Source organism: Phocoena sinus, chromosome 2 (genome assembly GCF_008692025.1).
Source record: "Phocoena sinus isolate mPhoSin1 chromosome 2, mPhoSin1.pri, whole genome shotgun sequence".
NCBI lineage: Eukaryota > Metazoa > Chordata > Mammalia > Artiodactyla > Phocoenidae > Phocoena > Phocoena sinus.
In genome coordinates, this window is record NC_045764.1 from 47,547,565 (window position 1) to 47,563,745 (window position 16,181).

A 16,181-nucleotide genomic window follows, 5' to 3' on the forward strand; every position below is an offset into this window, starting at 1 on the left:
GTAGCAGTTTGTTTTCCAAACAACATTGCAATTATATTTTCTCTAGGGAGGCAGTATAGCATTGTGCTTAAGTACAGAGATTCCAGAACCAGGCATCCTGGCGTTCAAATCCCTTTTAGGAGCAGTGTAACCTTGGGCAAGTTATGTAATTTCCCTGTGCCTAGTCTTTCTTATCTGCAAAATGGAGATAATTGTGTTTGTTTGGTACTGTTATGGTCAACTAAGTTGAGTTAATACATGCAAAGTACTTAAAATTGTGCCTGGTTACAGAAAGCACTCAAGAAATGTTGGTTACGGACATTTCATTTAGATTCTCCTTTTTAAAAAAATCGTATGCATATTTAACTGTCAGTTTCCCCTCTGGTCTCTCATATGTGGTCACATTTCCACATATATCATTGAAAATGGGCTTCATATACTGTTCTTCCCTACTTCAGAATGTTACAGGAAATACAAAATAGAATAGGACAAAACAGCAATTCCCAAAACATCTAGCTCTCTTCCCCAGCCCATCATCTCTTCATCATTAGCTAAAGTGGGATGAAAGTTTTATTATGAACCCAAAACACAACTGTAGTTTACCCCAAAGTGAGTGAATCTGGGTTAGCTTTAGGAAAATCTGGTTTGAATTTTAGGTGAACCTCCTTTTTACTCTCAAATGCCGAAAGAGGATTTACAGTTTCAGGTGGATACCAAATGAAATTTGGTAAGTTCATCTGAGTTTTACTTTGGGTTTGTCATTTGAATGAACTCAAATTTCATGCAGCCTTAATCCTTATATTTATGGTTTTCCTGCCATTTTCACCTCAGTTGATAAAAAACATTTTTAAATAAAAATTGAGACATGCTGTTCAATATTTCAGCAAATTGCAATATTTTAGAGCATATACATTTCTTTGTCTCAATAATATATAACTATGAGGAAAATACAGTTTTGGTAATATATGCTTTAATGAGTCATGTTATTTTTGCAAATATTCTTCTTTACTTCATACTGTGTTTATTAGCCACAAAATTCCAAGTTGACCAGACATTAATTAACAAGATTATCTATTTCTGTCAACATTTAAAGATCTGCAGCTGCACCAATTTTTAATCCCTGGCTCAGGTAAACCGTGACTTTAAAATCAAATTTGTATAATATAAGCTTTCTCCATTTTTACATATCTTCCCCCCAGAAGTCAGAAGCCCAGACTTTAGCTAATTTCCTCAAATTATATGCTAGAGGTTTGAGGAGATTTAAGGATAGATCTTTTATGTCAAAATGATAGGTTCACAGTTTGTGACTGATGATCTTGGACATATAAATGATATATGCCCATTAAATAAAGAGGCCTTTGGGATGAGAAGATTAGGCAAAAGTGAGTTTAGGGAAATTTCCAAATCCTACATTTGCAGAGATATGGGCAACATGCTTACAGTTTCTGTTTTATTATAAGGCAAAATAATCTTAAATAACTTATATATTGAGACTAATATATCAATGAGATTAAAAAGATGATTTGCCTAGAAGTGCATTTTTCACTCCAATAGTTAAGTAGAAGCTTTGCAGTTACATTACTTTGAATACCTACTTTTTTAATGGAACTAAACAAAGTTACTCTGGGATTTAAAAATAAAAAAATTCTCTTAAGAAATGTGCATTGGATAAAATTTCTCCCAAATACTACCGATACTTTTTCATAAATTAACCACACTTTATATTATTTAAAAAATTAAAACCTGAAAACACACACAAAAAATGTCACACGTTTTTTCTTCTAATCTGTAGTCCCCAAATGACTGGCAATAAAAATAAACTTTACAACATCTTTGAGAATACCAAAGAACCCCAGTCAAGATTATTTTGGCTAGAAAAGAAAGCAATTTTTATATTCAAAAATGTGGCCTTCGGACATATATACGCTACCAAACGTAAAATAGATAGCTAGTGGGAAGCAGCCACATAGCACAGGGAAATCAGCTTGGTGCTTTGTGACCACCTAGAGGGGTGGGATAGGGAGGGTGGAGGGAAGGAGATGCAAGAGGGAAGAGATATGGGGATGTATGTATATGTATAACTGATTCACTTTGTTATAACACAAAAACTAACACAACATTGTAAACCAATTATACTCCAATAAAGATGTTTAAAAAAGTTTTTTTGGCCTTCCTTAGTCAATTCCCAAAAGGGAAAAAATCAGCTAATCTTAGAAAGGTGGTAAATTTAAGTGATTCTGTAATCCAAGTTAGTCCTCAATCATGTTTTGAAATATGATGAAACAGTAAGGACTGGGAAAAGACATAGAAAGTTTCAAAAGTAACTCCAAATAGAAACACCGAGCATTTCTTTAAGAGGCTTTCGGCTTCTAAATTAGAGGATGAATAGCGTCTAACTGGAAAATAGCAGCAAGTTTGTGCTAGCGTGCCCGCTTCATGGTATTCATGGCAACCAAAAAAGAAGAAAAATACTCTTAACGTATTCTATTACCGGATCATTTAAATCAGCATGAAACATATTTTTGTCGGTCACGTATTCCAGGTATCACCCTAGACAGCAAGTCAGCTAAATATGGACACATCCATACACAGGTTCTAACACTCATACAACAAACAACTGGGCATGCACGTACACTGGCATACGCATGCGCACACACAAACATATACGTCCGAAACCTGCCCAGGCTTCCCTCTGGGTCCTTGAAAACTCTGGCATATTGTAAACCCAGGAAAGAATTTTAATCTACATGGTTTGAAAATAGGAGCCTTTTAAATATGCTGCATACAATTTGTGATGGTCATCTCTAAAATGCTGCTCCATTATCCTTTTCCATTTGGAATGAATGAGGCTAATTAATTTCAGGCCATACTTGATGAGGTCAGCACCATACGAGGGGTGCGTGCTAGACATTGCTAATCTCTTTCAGCTGAGAGTGATGAATTAAAGATGAAGCATGCCTTTGCAGGCCTAATTTAGAATGTATATCAAAAAACCTACAGCCAATAATACTATACCCTACAACAAAGAAAAACTGGTTCACTCAAACTCCCTGAGTTGTGTTGATTTTAAAGACATTTTCAGTCCTCTTTCGAATTCCATCTGTGGATGGGTGAACCATATCAAGAAAATCAAGCCATCTCTCACACATAGCCATGTGGACAAAAAGTGGGATTAAAGGAAAGAAAGAAAGAAAACAGAAACAAAATACAACAATCAGGGTTTGATCCCTTATGTATTAAAATTCCACCTACACATTAGACTTTTTTTTTTTTCTAGAGCTACCGGACTGACAAAGATCCCAAATTAGCAATACCTGTATTCAAGCAATGACCACCCAGCTCTGCTGAGACATTTCAAAGCAACATGCTAAATGAGGCAGCCTGTTGTTTTTAAAGCAGGTGTCTTAATGAAGCTTATTAGGTTTTTCCATGTCTCTATTTTGAAAGCCAATAGAGATTGACCAGGTAGATAATGTGATACCTTTTATAAAGCCAAGAAAGAAATTGTAATACTGATGCCTCCAGGCCAAAATGTACTTATGAAGTTAATGCTAAGCCAACTTCCGAGTTGTGAAAATGGAGATACTCGCTGATCTAAACTCTAAAGAGAAGAAGGAATTAGTCTAAATTTCTCAAAGGTAACTACTCCCAGTCCCTAAGGGTGGCAAGAAAGGTGGTTCAGCCCAGAGAGTAGAGAATACACCTTGAAAAAAGTATTTCAACATACCTAGCAAGAGAAATCCTGACATTCTAATGAGTGGGCATTTCCAACTGGTGGCCACAATAACTCCTGCCTCTGTATCTCGGTAGCCTTCACTAGAAAAAAAGCTGCTTCGAATTAGGTCCAATCTACATGCTGAATCAATCTTTCATCCCTTTGATTGCTTCTGAAAATATTTATATTTCTTAATAATGCACATTTTGTCTTGCAACTTCTGATTAAACCCAGACGGGGTTTCCCAAAGCAGCCAATGTATGTGGAAGGGTGATTTGGGACAGGAAAAGGAAGATAAAAAACACAGGTTTTTCCCATTGGGGAACCATTAGAGAATATAAATCTAGCAATTTTGGTTATGTAAGCATAAGAGGAGGGTTGTAATAAATACAGATTGGAATATTACAGTGACCTAATGGAGATTACAGAATATTTTTATTATTGTGTGATTCTTCATTGCAGCTTAAACTCTTCGGCTGGTTAGCTTAACAGATTTTATGAAAAATTATTGTGGGAGAGATTTAGGAAGATTTCATATTACAACCGGTAATAACCCACACAAATTATCATATCAAAATAATTAGAGCAGCAAAATAGTTAAAATAGGGACACGACGAGATCATCTAAAATTTTTTTTTTTTTTTGATGAATAAGGAGCATAGTTTGGAAGATATTGGGGGAGGGAGGGTGGATTCCTGGTTTGGAGCCCAAGAGAAAAGGGGTCTAATTTCAACCCTGTCACCAATCAGCTGGGAGAACTTACAGAAGTCACCCAACCTCTCCAGACCTCAGGTTTTTCTTCTTGCTTTTATCTGGGAAATAAGGGAGGTAAATTTCTCCTTGTAAGTTTTAAATTCTATGGTTTTGTAAAGAACTATCCTTGTCCTTAAGCATTCCGTGCTCTCTGAAAGCAGAGAGGAAGAAAAGAGACTTCGTTCAATGCTGTGTCCCCAATGCCAGTCTCTGAGAGATGGCAGTCACAACTTCTCAAAGTACCTCATTTGTCACTGGTCCCTGCTCGCCTCCTCAGACATGGCTGTCACTTTTCTGTTCCTTACTTCTTCTCTCTTAGAGACCATGACAAAAGGAAGCACCCAAAAGCAATGCCCATAGTTTCATTTTACCCAACCACCCATTTTAGAGATGAAGAAAATAAAGGCCAAAGAAGTGAAGGTCACATACTTAGTAACTGGTAAAGCTAGAATTTAAATCCAGGTCTATTTCCAAACCAGGATCTATTCTGCTATGACACACTGCCTCAGAGTCTGAGGGATTTTTACATTCCACAGATAAGTGGGTTTCTTGTGACCACTCAGTGCAGTTGAAGACTCCTTGCAATTGGAAACGGGAACATAGGATAGGGAAGTGGCTTTGAATGTAGACTTCCTGGATTTGAATAACATGTCACCAACTTACTAGCAATGTGAGTTTCAGGCAAGTCCCTAACCTCCATAAGCCTTGGTTTGCTTTTTATTTTTCTCTTGGATAATGGAAAATAACACCAACATCTACCTCAGAATTGTATAAGAGATTAAATAAAGTACATGTGTATGTTTACCATAGTTCTGGTATATAGTCAATGTTGGCTGATGTTAGTATCACCACCCTTTTCTTCTTCATTTACATAGAGAAAAACCCTGAAAGGATCCTAGGAAACCTAGGTATGAATTCTGACTGTGCTCCTGTTAGTTCCATGGCCTCAGATAAGTCTTTGAGCCTCAGTTTACTCATCAGCAAAATGGGAATTTAAAATATCAACCTTGCAGGATTTTAGTAAAAACCAAATGAGTTATGCATGTGCGAATAACTTTCATAAATAGGTAGAGTCCTATAAAAATACAAGGGTTGATGGTTTTATTAAAATGTTATTATTCCTAGGTCAGAAAGCCTCTGGATGCTTAGAGCTGGTTAACAGATGATAAAAGAGATAACGCCACTGATTTGTTTCTCAAATAAATCACCTTAGAAATGAGATACATGCAACACCATGTAATCATAAAAGAATAAATGCGTTTCCTCAGTTATCACTGTTATCCATTTAATCCTATTCTACTGCTCTCTACCTAAACTTGCAATTCTCTCATAATTTTATCTTACCAGGGAATTAGAAGATGATTAGGTTGCAGGAACAGGGTTTAGAACAGGAAAACAGCACTCTCTTCTTTGCCTTCCAAGTAATTAGAGAAAGAAATATCTCAAAGTAAAGAAAACACACTTTATGAAATATTCAATGACAGCTTCCAAGAAGTCTTCATACCTTGTTAAAATACTGTCAGACTTTGCCATTGACTAGCTGTCCATTGCACGTGAACTTAAAAATATATACATTATTGAGATACAACTTTTTTTAAGCTAAAGAAGCATCATGGGACGGGAATTGTTTTCTGAGTAGGATTAGTAAAGAGTTGGGGCCTAAAGGTGTATGTCTATTTTAAAAAGAAATTTTCTGATTGCAGATAACTTCTCAATTTGATTTAGTGTCGAACGATAGTGATGGGGTTGATAAGTGAGCATTCATCGGTAATTCATCTTGTGCTGGTAGAAATTTACAGCAAAGCAGTGCTTTCCCAACAGTGACAAGCCCTATTAATCTTCTTCAGACACATTTCAATAGGTGTTCCCATCTGTGGCCAGCATCTAAACATTCTGGCATCACTGGCGACTTGAAGACACCTTCATTTCAAGTTACACTCGTGAAAATGTGATACTAGATTGTACTCTATTTTTTAACCTAATTCTCTCTCCTCATTCAATTAGCCTTTCTTGCCTAGATTTTCTGCTCATGTGTAACATTATTTCCCAGGGAGAGCTCTCAAAGATTTGGTTTCTCAGAGATGCACAATCTCCCCCAAGGTTAACAACTAACAACTTTTTTACAAATTAAAATTGCATAGATTCCTGTTCTGGCAGTCACTGGCCTCAGATTGCATATGTCCTTAGAAAGTAGAACCTGCTCAAATACAGCATTGAGAGGCCTGAGGAAAAGAGGAAGGCTAGAAATTCCATTGTGTTCATATTCGGAATGCAATTTATTATACTGAACTATGATGCTTAACTTCAGTGCAGGGGAATGCCGGGAAAAGGAGAAGCAATTAGGAAAACCGAAAAAAAATGAAACAGCAGCCAAGTGTTCAAGACAGCCACATGTACTCAACATAGTCAGTCTATAGGATAAAACCCCTCTCCTGTTCCTTTGCATCTGCTGGAGGACCTCCAGTTAAGAAAAAAAAGACAATAAGCACTTTAGGGATAGCTTATTTCACTTAAATTGCCTTTATCTACAAGCAACATGCTCTATCTGGCTGCAAGGTTAGTCTAGGTGAAAAATCTGGAGGGGGTGTTTGATTTTGGATTGCACCTAAGTGCTTTTTTGTGCCATTTCATCCTCATAATGGATTTGGTCTTGCAAGGTGGATTTGAACAGCATTTTTCTTGTTTACTTTAGAAATCATTCAAAAGAGAAAACTGGCTTACACATTCTTAGTTTGGAAAGGTTAGATCTACCTGCATAATGAATGGATATTTTTAACTTTATTGAACTTTTTTGTTTGCACGTGATCTGACATGTATGTGTGTTACTAGTATGTGTGTATGTATATATGCATATGTATGTGTGTATATGTATATATACATATATGTAATAAAGATATTCATTCTCAGAAAGATCTCCTGCCTTCACACAAACTATTTTTCACAATAATCATCTGAGTTTGTTACAGATCTCAAAAACCTTATTGTAGGTGGCAAGTTTAAATGTGCCATATTAATAACTTGTTACCCAAGACAAATTAAGTCCTTATATGTCAAAAGCACTTGGCACTGTATTATCTACAAGACAAGTATTTATTGAATAAATGTTGAAACCAATTTCATTTTAATGTGACTGACTGTATGTTTCAGCCTCTTAGAGATAAAAACACTCAGACCCATAACTGTGTTGCAACATTACACCTAACTTGTCTATTTCTATTATTGTTTCCTAACTTAGAATATGGAAAGAAGGTTTTTTTTGTTTTTTTGGGTTTTTTTGGTTGTTGTTCTGAAGAGCAAGGGGAGAGATAGAAAAACGGCTGGCAGTCAGCCTAAAGAGAAATCATTGAAACAAATTAATCCTATGCCGTTTAAATTGACGTGGTAATCCATCATCAGAGAAGGCAAACTCTGAAAGCAATCTAGAATCTGCCCTGTTCTTTCACTAGCCCTGGAGGCACAAAGATGGATAGTAAAGGAAAGTGGGGGGGGGGAATCATAAAAGTTAGCGATGCCTTAGAAAATAATAAAATTGGTTATATCAGCTTTCACTGTCGTGCCTCTGAAAACCTTCTTTGGAAAGGAGAGGTTAACTTTCAACAGTTGCTTTCCAAACTTTACCTCAAAGTGGTAGGTCATCTGCAGTTGAGCTCAGAGAATCTGCCTCCTTCTTGAGGCTGCCAGGCTATGGACTAGAGTCTAACCACTGCAGGACCCACAGTTACACAGAAACTTTCCCTATAAGTGGTAAGGGTGGGGGTTAGGATTGGGGTTTCTTTGGGGTTTTGTTGTTGTTTTGTTTTTTGGTGGCGGAGAGTCTTTTCTTCTTTTTTCTCCTATAATTATCTTGGTCTGCACCCAATGAAAAAGCATGTTATTGTAATTTTTAAAGTAAAACTTCTGTAACATCCCTAAAAACGGAGGCAAGCCATCATGCCCTGTCACTTATCTGTGTGTTTTTTTTTATTCTGGAGGCTTATTTTTCAAATTTTCTTCACTTCAAAAAGCCTGTGATATGTTGTTAAAACTTGCTCAAAATTCAAAAATTATACAAAACTGAAGCGTCCCATCTTGGTAGATAAGATGAAAAAAGCCTTGTAAAGAGCTCCATTGTAAAAACAATGATTCTGTATTTCCAACACACTGAAGCCTAAGGTTTTTGTTTTTGATTTTGTTTTCCTCTTTAGCTTGTATATGTAGTGATGTTTTATTTTTTGTTATTAGGGTTTTTTTGGGGGGTAGTGCAGAAACTCACCTCTTTACTATTGTCTGGACATAGAAATTTGAACACAGAAGTGAATATTATTTTCCAATTTAATAATGCATTGAGCTATAAAGGCAAGACAATTTGAAAATATTTTTTAATCTCAAAATCTGCTAACAATAGACAGTACGTGAAGACAAAAACCCAGATACCTTAGTGCCAAAGGCAAGAAGGCAGAAGTACACGAATATAAACCATACCCAATAGCTGCCCTATTTAAATTTATCTAGGATAGAGTTTCTTCTAGTTTATTAAAACTTTACATGTTTCTGAAACTTCAGAGTAAACATCACACCTTTTCTCTGTAATTAGAATTTTATTCACTTTTTTTTAAAGGGGATGAATAATTCTCACATATGGACTAACACTTTTTTAAAAAGTATTTAAGCATAAAAGACAAATTAGAGGCATTTCCCTGCTAAACAAGAAGAGAACAAAAGGCTCGTATATAAAATATTCATCCACAGCCATGCCAGTTGCAATTTTAAGAGTTGTTTGGAAAGAATAGATTCAGGTGTTTGTAAGTGTGTTTGTTTTTAATGGAACCTGGGAAATTTAAATAGTAGCTCTTCAATAATTGAACATTCAATTGCACTTTCTGAGAAAGATCTGATGCCTTTGAATTTGTTTTCATTGTATAAACAATGACTTCAGCACAATACTATATGATTTTAAAAGCTATTAAATTAATCAAAATCATATGAAAAAAGTCAATGAGTAACTAAGCATAATTATTGAAGACTATAAAGAAAAACATTGTTTAATATTTTTTAAACCCCATCCCCCCTCGCTTAAATTTCACTTCTTTCTATTTGGATGGCAATATGGCAACAAAGTATATGCAAAATAAAAAATTCCACCATAACTTTTGTAGTCTGTAAATACATTATTAACATGCATTCTGCAAGAAATAGGGTTGCCTAAATTTTTAACTTCTCCCTGACATGCCATGTAATGTGGTCCTGTCAATAAATACCCAATGTGACATTTATCACTGAAGTCAATATTTTCTTCCTTCTACATTTTCACTTTTGCTTTAAACTATTTTAAGTGATATCATCTCAGTCAATTTACCTCAGTCAAGCACATTGTACTCCCTTTGATAAGGTTGATTAATTTATTATAAATTGTAATGTAGGGATAGGAAAGGTACCTTTCTGTGTCCTGTATTCAAAATAAAAAAGATCAGTGTAAATTTTATTTAAACATTACACTTTGTAAAGCCTCAAGTTGATACTTCCTATGGTCAAAAAAACTGAATATTATGTTAGCCTCCTCTCACTTTTGCACAGAAGTCCTTTATTTTTAATGTGTACGTTCAACATTTCAAGAAACCATCCATTTAAGAAGAGAAGTGCAGTTGATAGTTAATTAATTATGTTTTCTAAATTCATACATTATGTTTTTCTATTATGGCAGTATATCTGTCTTTGTCCATTTACTTACTTCTCTAATTATATGCTTTATATTGAAACTGGGGTTTTTCAGCCTTCTAAATACCAACAGAATGGAAATTAGCCCTGTTTTCTCCTTCTGAAATTCACCTTGAGTTTGTGGCTAAAGAAAATTAAACAAGATAAATCCCCTTTGTTGTTCTGTTTGTATTTTCTTTAAGTACACTGATGCAGCTAATTAACAACATAAATTTATCTGGATATTTGCCTTACTAACACCTGCACATTTAAATGACTGGCACTTGATACCATTTGAGTAATGCCTTTTTTGACATACCAAAAATGAACTGTCATTTTAAAGGTTTCATTACCAGTCTCCTAGGAGAAAAAAATACAGAATCAGACAACCTTTCCTCACCCTGTCCACTTCTAAATAAGAACTGATGTCCACATGGCTTTAGATATCTTTAAAACTTTCTCAGCTGGAGTTGCCTTGCAATATAATATTAAAAGCATATACAGCCCACATCAGACTTAGTTAAATGGGCAACAAATCCCTTATGCTAGCATCTATAGCTAGAGCCTATTCTCTTTTAATTCTTCAATTCATTGAAAAGTAAAATAAACAGAGTAGCATATTGTTGAATTTTAAAATAAATATATTAGGCAAAAGATGTTCACCTCTTGTTTAAATGCCCTGCCAAAGCTACCAAACTGAAAACTGACGTTTTTACCTTGAAGTATCTTTCCATGATTCTGCAAGGCACAACAGCTTTACCATTACTAAGTTGCTTCAGCTTGTATTTCAACAATAGAGATTCCAAGGAACTCATTCAAAACTCTTTTTTTGCACTGTTTTCTGCCAGACCCCCAGCATGTACACATGAGTGACAGCCTCTATCTAGTGCTTGAGTATATAAACCTTTAATCTATCATGGAACTTCTACCACCATAAGAATATATACACACCCATGTGCATATACCTTCATTCACATAACTATTATATAACTACTCATTAAAAATGCCACCAGGTGTGAAAACAGCAGAATGGATTTTCCTAATCTCATCTAGATTTCATGGCTATAATTTGGCTACTGACAAGATTCTAAATTAGCTTTTACTTAAATGAAAGAAGGTAAAACGTATATTAGGATTTGTATTTTTTTTAAAAACCTCTCCCACAATAATTAATTGTTGCATATATGTTAGAATTATTTTTCAAGTGAACTGGGTGGTCAGTTAAATAGAAGAAAATATTTCACTACATTGTGTTTTCTTATTCCCTAAAGTCCATCTCCGTGGAGTGAGCTGTCTTGATGGATGAAACTGTTGTCTCTCAGAATGGAAACCCGCTTTCGTAGGAAGGGTGGGGGTGGGGGAGGACCAGTGAAAGAGCTCTAAAATCCTTGCAACTAGAGTGAATTTACCTCCCCTCCCTCCCCTTCTTCCCTTTCACCCTTCCTTCCTTTTCTGCTACAGCCCGTTTGGTACATTAGTGTAGTTAACCTTCGCTCTGGCCGAGACCAAGAAGGGTTAATGGAGACCCGGCTTCTGACAGCCTCCAGGTCAGCGATGCTCTCGAGCTTCCATCGCAGGAATTAGAGGATTACCGAGGAATGAATTCGAGGCACCAATCGCCTCACACCTGAACACATCACTCCAAGCCATTGGGATTCATACTTAAAAAAAAAAAAAAAAATTCTCCCTTCTGAAAAACGGTTAATTAGATCTGCAGTTATATTTCCTGTTGCACCGAGGAGCCAAATAGGGCAGCCTGAACTGAATTCCTCAATCTGCCAAGGAAATCGAGCAATTTGGGGAGAGGGAAAATAAATAAATAAATAAATAAATAAATAATAAAGCCAGCAAGCTATCGGTTTCTTCAGCAAGGGCAGATTTTTAGGAAAAGGTTAAGAGCGAGAAAGGGAAGAAGAAACGAAAAAAATTCTTCCCTTTCCTCACCTTCCGTCTCCCCTTTTCCCCCCGAAATTAGTGCCTTCTTATTTGCAGCTGTTTCGAACCTCAAGGTTTGTTCACAGCAGCGACCGATGCCTCCCGCTTCCAGAAGTGAAAAGCCATTTTCGCGCCAGGACTTTGCTGCTTGAGTTTGGGGAGAAGGTTTTCTTCTCCTTCCTAGCAAACTCCACCCAAAGCCTTAATAACTTCAGCGAGCCCCGCAAGCCTTTGCGCCCTCGCACTTTAGGCTTCTGCACCCAGCCTTGGGGCCACAGAACCATTTCCCTCGCTGGACTGTCGCTTGAGACCCCCAAAAGCTGATTTCCCGCCCTGGAAAGGACGGGGACATCCAGGGGGCGTCGTTGGTGTGTGTCACCCTGCCTCTGCCTTCCTGCTCCCCCTCAGACTTCCTCCCACCTGCCTAGGAGCCCCGAACCTGGAATCCACTTGCCCTGCGGTCCGCAGCGGGTTCCGCCACCCGGCGGCCGCCCTTGACACTGGGTGGGTGGGATGGAGAGGCAGCCCGCTGGGCTGGGCTGGGCCGCTGCGTCCTCTCTGGAACACTAGGGGAGACGAGGGGGCAGAGGTGCATCCGGGAGAAAGTTCGGGGATGCTGCGTGGCGCGCCGGGGGAAAATGCAACCCGTTTGGGCCACGTCGTTACTCCGGGAAGCTGCCTGAAGAGCCCGCGCTGTGCGGGAACCTGCCAGCATCTCCACGCCGGGCCTGCGATCCACTTCCGTGGCCACCTGACCACTGGCACTCGCGACGTAGAGCCCCGTGGCGCCCAAGCGCTCTGCCCCGCGGCGGCCCGCGCAACTCTCACCCAGCGCCAGCCCAGCCGCGCCGGGACGCGGCGGACTCCCTGCCGCTGGCTGCGCCCTCGCGTCTCCCGTCGAGGAGGGAGGGACACAGGCTTGCCCCCGGATGCTCCCTGGCGGTGGTCGGATCGCCCCCCTCGAGGCTCGCTCCCCCCTCTCAGCCTCGCCAAATCCCTGAAAGCTCCGGCCCCCTTCGTCACCCCGGGGGCTTCTAATCACTCCGTATCGATTTCCCTAACTCTTTTCATCCAGTTGAAGACACATCTTAAAACACTCCAGCCCGGAGTGTGCTCTGGGCTTTATCCACACTAATAAAATGATTTACCCTTCTCTCTGCGCTCTCCTCACCGAGGAAAATCGTTCGAGCCCCGGCTATTTGTGTGTGATCAGTAAATATTTAGTGCGGTGACATCCTCAGCTAGGCTTCTTATCGATTCGGGGCCCACCGGGAGGTGCGCACGGTCAGGGCGGGGCCGCGCCGAGCCCGCCGAGGGGGCTCCTCCCGCCCTCGCCGCTGGCCGCTGATTTACGGCCTCTGCAACCAGCAAAGGGGGGCGAAAGCGCGCCGGGAAAATTGGCTTTTCAACCTTTTCACTTTTGACATTCAGCTGCCTCCCCAGGCTCTAATTCTCGCCCTACTCCCCCCTCCTCACCCCAACCAAGGGCGCCCAGTGCGCCCTGCGCGCCCTTCCTGCGGCAGCGCGCTGCGCTCGCGCCCCCGAGGCCCGGGGACCACCTAGCACAAGCCTACGCCTCGACGCGGGGAGGCCCAGTCCCCTGCCCTGGGAGTCGTCGCCTTCGGGGCGAAATGCACTCTGCCCGCCCACACCTCAGAGGGTGGAGGGGTTGTGGAGAAGCCGAGAGCTGCGGTGGCCCAGAAGGGGAGCCACTGTCCTCGTTACCTTTTCTCCGACCCTCAGTCTTTTCCCCACTTCTGTGGCTGGTCCTCGACGCCCCTTGGGCCGGATGGCGTCGGGCGGAACTTTACTTTCCTCGCAGAGAAGCTCCCGTTTCCTTAGAAGCGGAAAAAGCGCTTAGCTTGGAGGAGTTGGAAGGGGGCCTCCTACCCTGATCTTGGCTGCCAGAGGGTTGCGGCCGCGGCAGTGAGAGTGTCCTCACCCCCACTGGCCTCCCCGAGGTGCACACTCCTTCCTTATTTCAGGGCCGCGCCCTGAATCTAGACACCAGGCAATGGGCCGACCTGGAGTAAGGCATGACACGCTCTCGCCCCCTCCTACAGACCCACCACCTCGGGCCGCTGCCTTGTCAGAGGAGGAAGATGTGAAAGATACTAACCCCCTGCGCTCCACCGCTCTGCAGTCGGGGGCACGGGCCTGAAAAACTCCAACACTGTCGCCCACCTGTTAGCGGCCCTGATCCCCTCTCACCTGAGGCCGAGGCTTCTGCAATTCCCCCCGGGTCCAGGGAGGGAGGTGAGCCACATCGCTGGTTCATGCACCCCTCCCCAGCGCTAGCACCCTCTCCTTTGTCGCACACGTGATTTTCTAAACCACTTTATCTGCAGACTATATCTTTATACTAATGCATACTTAATTGGTCCGTCTTGACTGTCCATATAAAACAATTTAATTAGGGTGCTTTCTTGCTTTGGAAAGCAAAGAAAAAAATCTGCCCAGTGCTTATTGTATTTAGCACCAATACAGGCAGAAAATGTAGCACAAGTTTTTGGTTGAAAGAGCACCTCTGTGCCCATTGAAGGGCGTTGATCCGAAAAGACAGAAAGGACAAGTAAAATCGATTTGAAGCGACCCTCTCTGTCCCTTTCACACCATTCAGAAACTCCATTCCTTGTAAGACAAAGACCAGCGCCTTGGGAATTCTCAGGGAAAAAGAGGACTCCAGTCCCACAAGCCTAGGGCACTTTTTAAAAACCTTCAATATTGCACTTAAAACCCGCTCTCGGTTCTGTGCCCCCCGCATGCGGGTTTCACTGGCACCCTCTCCAAAGCGTCAGGCGGTGTGGCTGACAAGCCCCCACTCCTCTGCGGGCTCGGCCTTCTGGCCAGGCCAGACCAGGCTTTTAGGGTTAGTGCAGCCCTCACCTTTGACCCCCAAGATCGAAGTGGCTGCCACACTGCAGAGTGCAAAGCTACAACCCAGGCCAGAGTTAAAACAAAACAGCAAAATATTTCTCTACTCTCAAACCCAGGGAAACCAGTTCTGGTTCAGCTGCCTGAGCCACCTTACCCAGTAATACCTCACTCAACTTTTTTTTTTTTCTTCTTCTTTTGCAATGAACTGCCCTAGCCACCTCTAAAGCAGGGAACTTGGGTTGTCAGGGCTGCATCGCTGGGTAGCGGTGAGTTGTCCTCCATTAGGAACCCAAACACCAGGTTATCCGACAGGCGCCCTGGCTGGGGAAGGCAGTCATCGATCAGACCTGGCAGGAAAGGGAGGGAGAGGAGGAGAGAGGAGGACGAGGGGAGGGGAGGAAACAGGCTGAGCTGTGATCACCTTCACCTGCCCTGAGCCCGGCCCCCCTGTTCAACTATCCCTCGACCTTCTGCTGGGGTTAAAGGGGGGGGGGTGAAAGGGAGGGGGGCATCCCCAGTTACACAAGTGGCCTCCTTCTATAAGAGAATGAGTTCATCACCTCCCCAGAGAAGCCTCACCATCCATCCACTCGTATAACTGATGAGACAAACCACAAGGAAAAACTTCTGTAGCCCATATTTATGGTATTAATGAATAGTTAAAAAAAGATTTACACTTCTTATGATCAATATTCTGAGTTATTTCCCTCAAAGTATATAATTACAGTGTCTTCAGAGTTTTCATCATTGTTTGAGGTGGCAAAACTATTTGTAATTTTCATTAGCCAGTAAACATGTAATTAACATTCAGCACTGTGTTTAACTTAATTCCTGTTTAAGACAAGGACAAGAAGCAGCCGAAGAGGGTTAGTTCCATTTGTCAAGTCTGACATACATCTTACCATAACAGTTTCCTAAAATAAAAGATCCGTGTTTCCCCATTATTCTTCTCTTAAAACAAAACAAAAAAATTCCATTAGTTAAAACTGTATTAAACTGCGAGGGGAAGCATAGTTTATTCTCAATTTTTGCTAGTTACTGTATTCCTGCTTCCTTTATTCATTTTGGGAGGTGGATGTAGGGAGGGGGTGAATTAAGCATGCATTATCTGAAGACAGAAAGTGGGGAAACCCCTCCCCCCAAAGAAATAGGTTTCCTCTTCAGGAAAGTTCTAGAAGGGGAACTGGGAAGCGGGGACATGAATCTGCAGGGGAGAAGGAAAAATCACTTGGGGGGGTTGAGTTAAAAG

General features: G+C 40.8%; 1 protein-coding gene across 5 annotated transcripts in view; it reads right to left on the reverse strand.

Moving 5' to 3' along the window:
• Positions 1-16,181, reverse strand: part of LOC116749067 — a 38,558-nt gene that overhangs the window by 20,429 nt on the left and 1,948 nt on the right. The gene's annotated exons all lie outside the window — the stretch shown is intronic.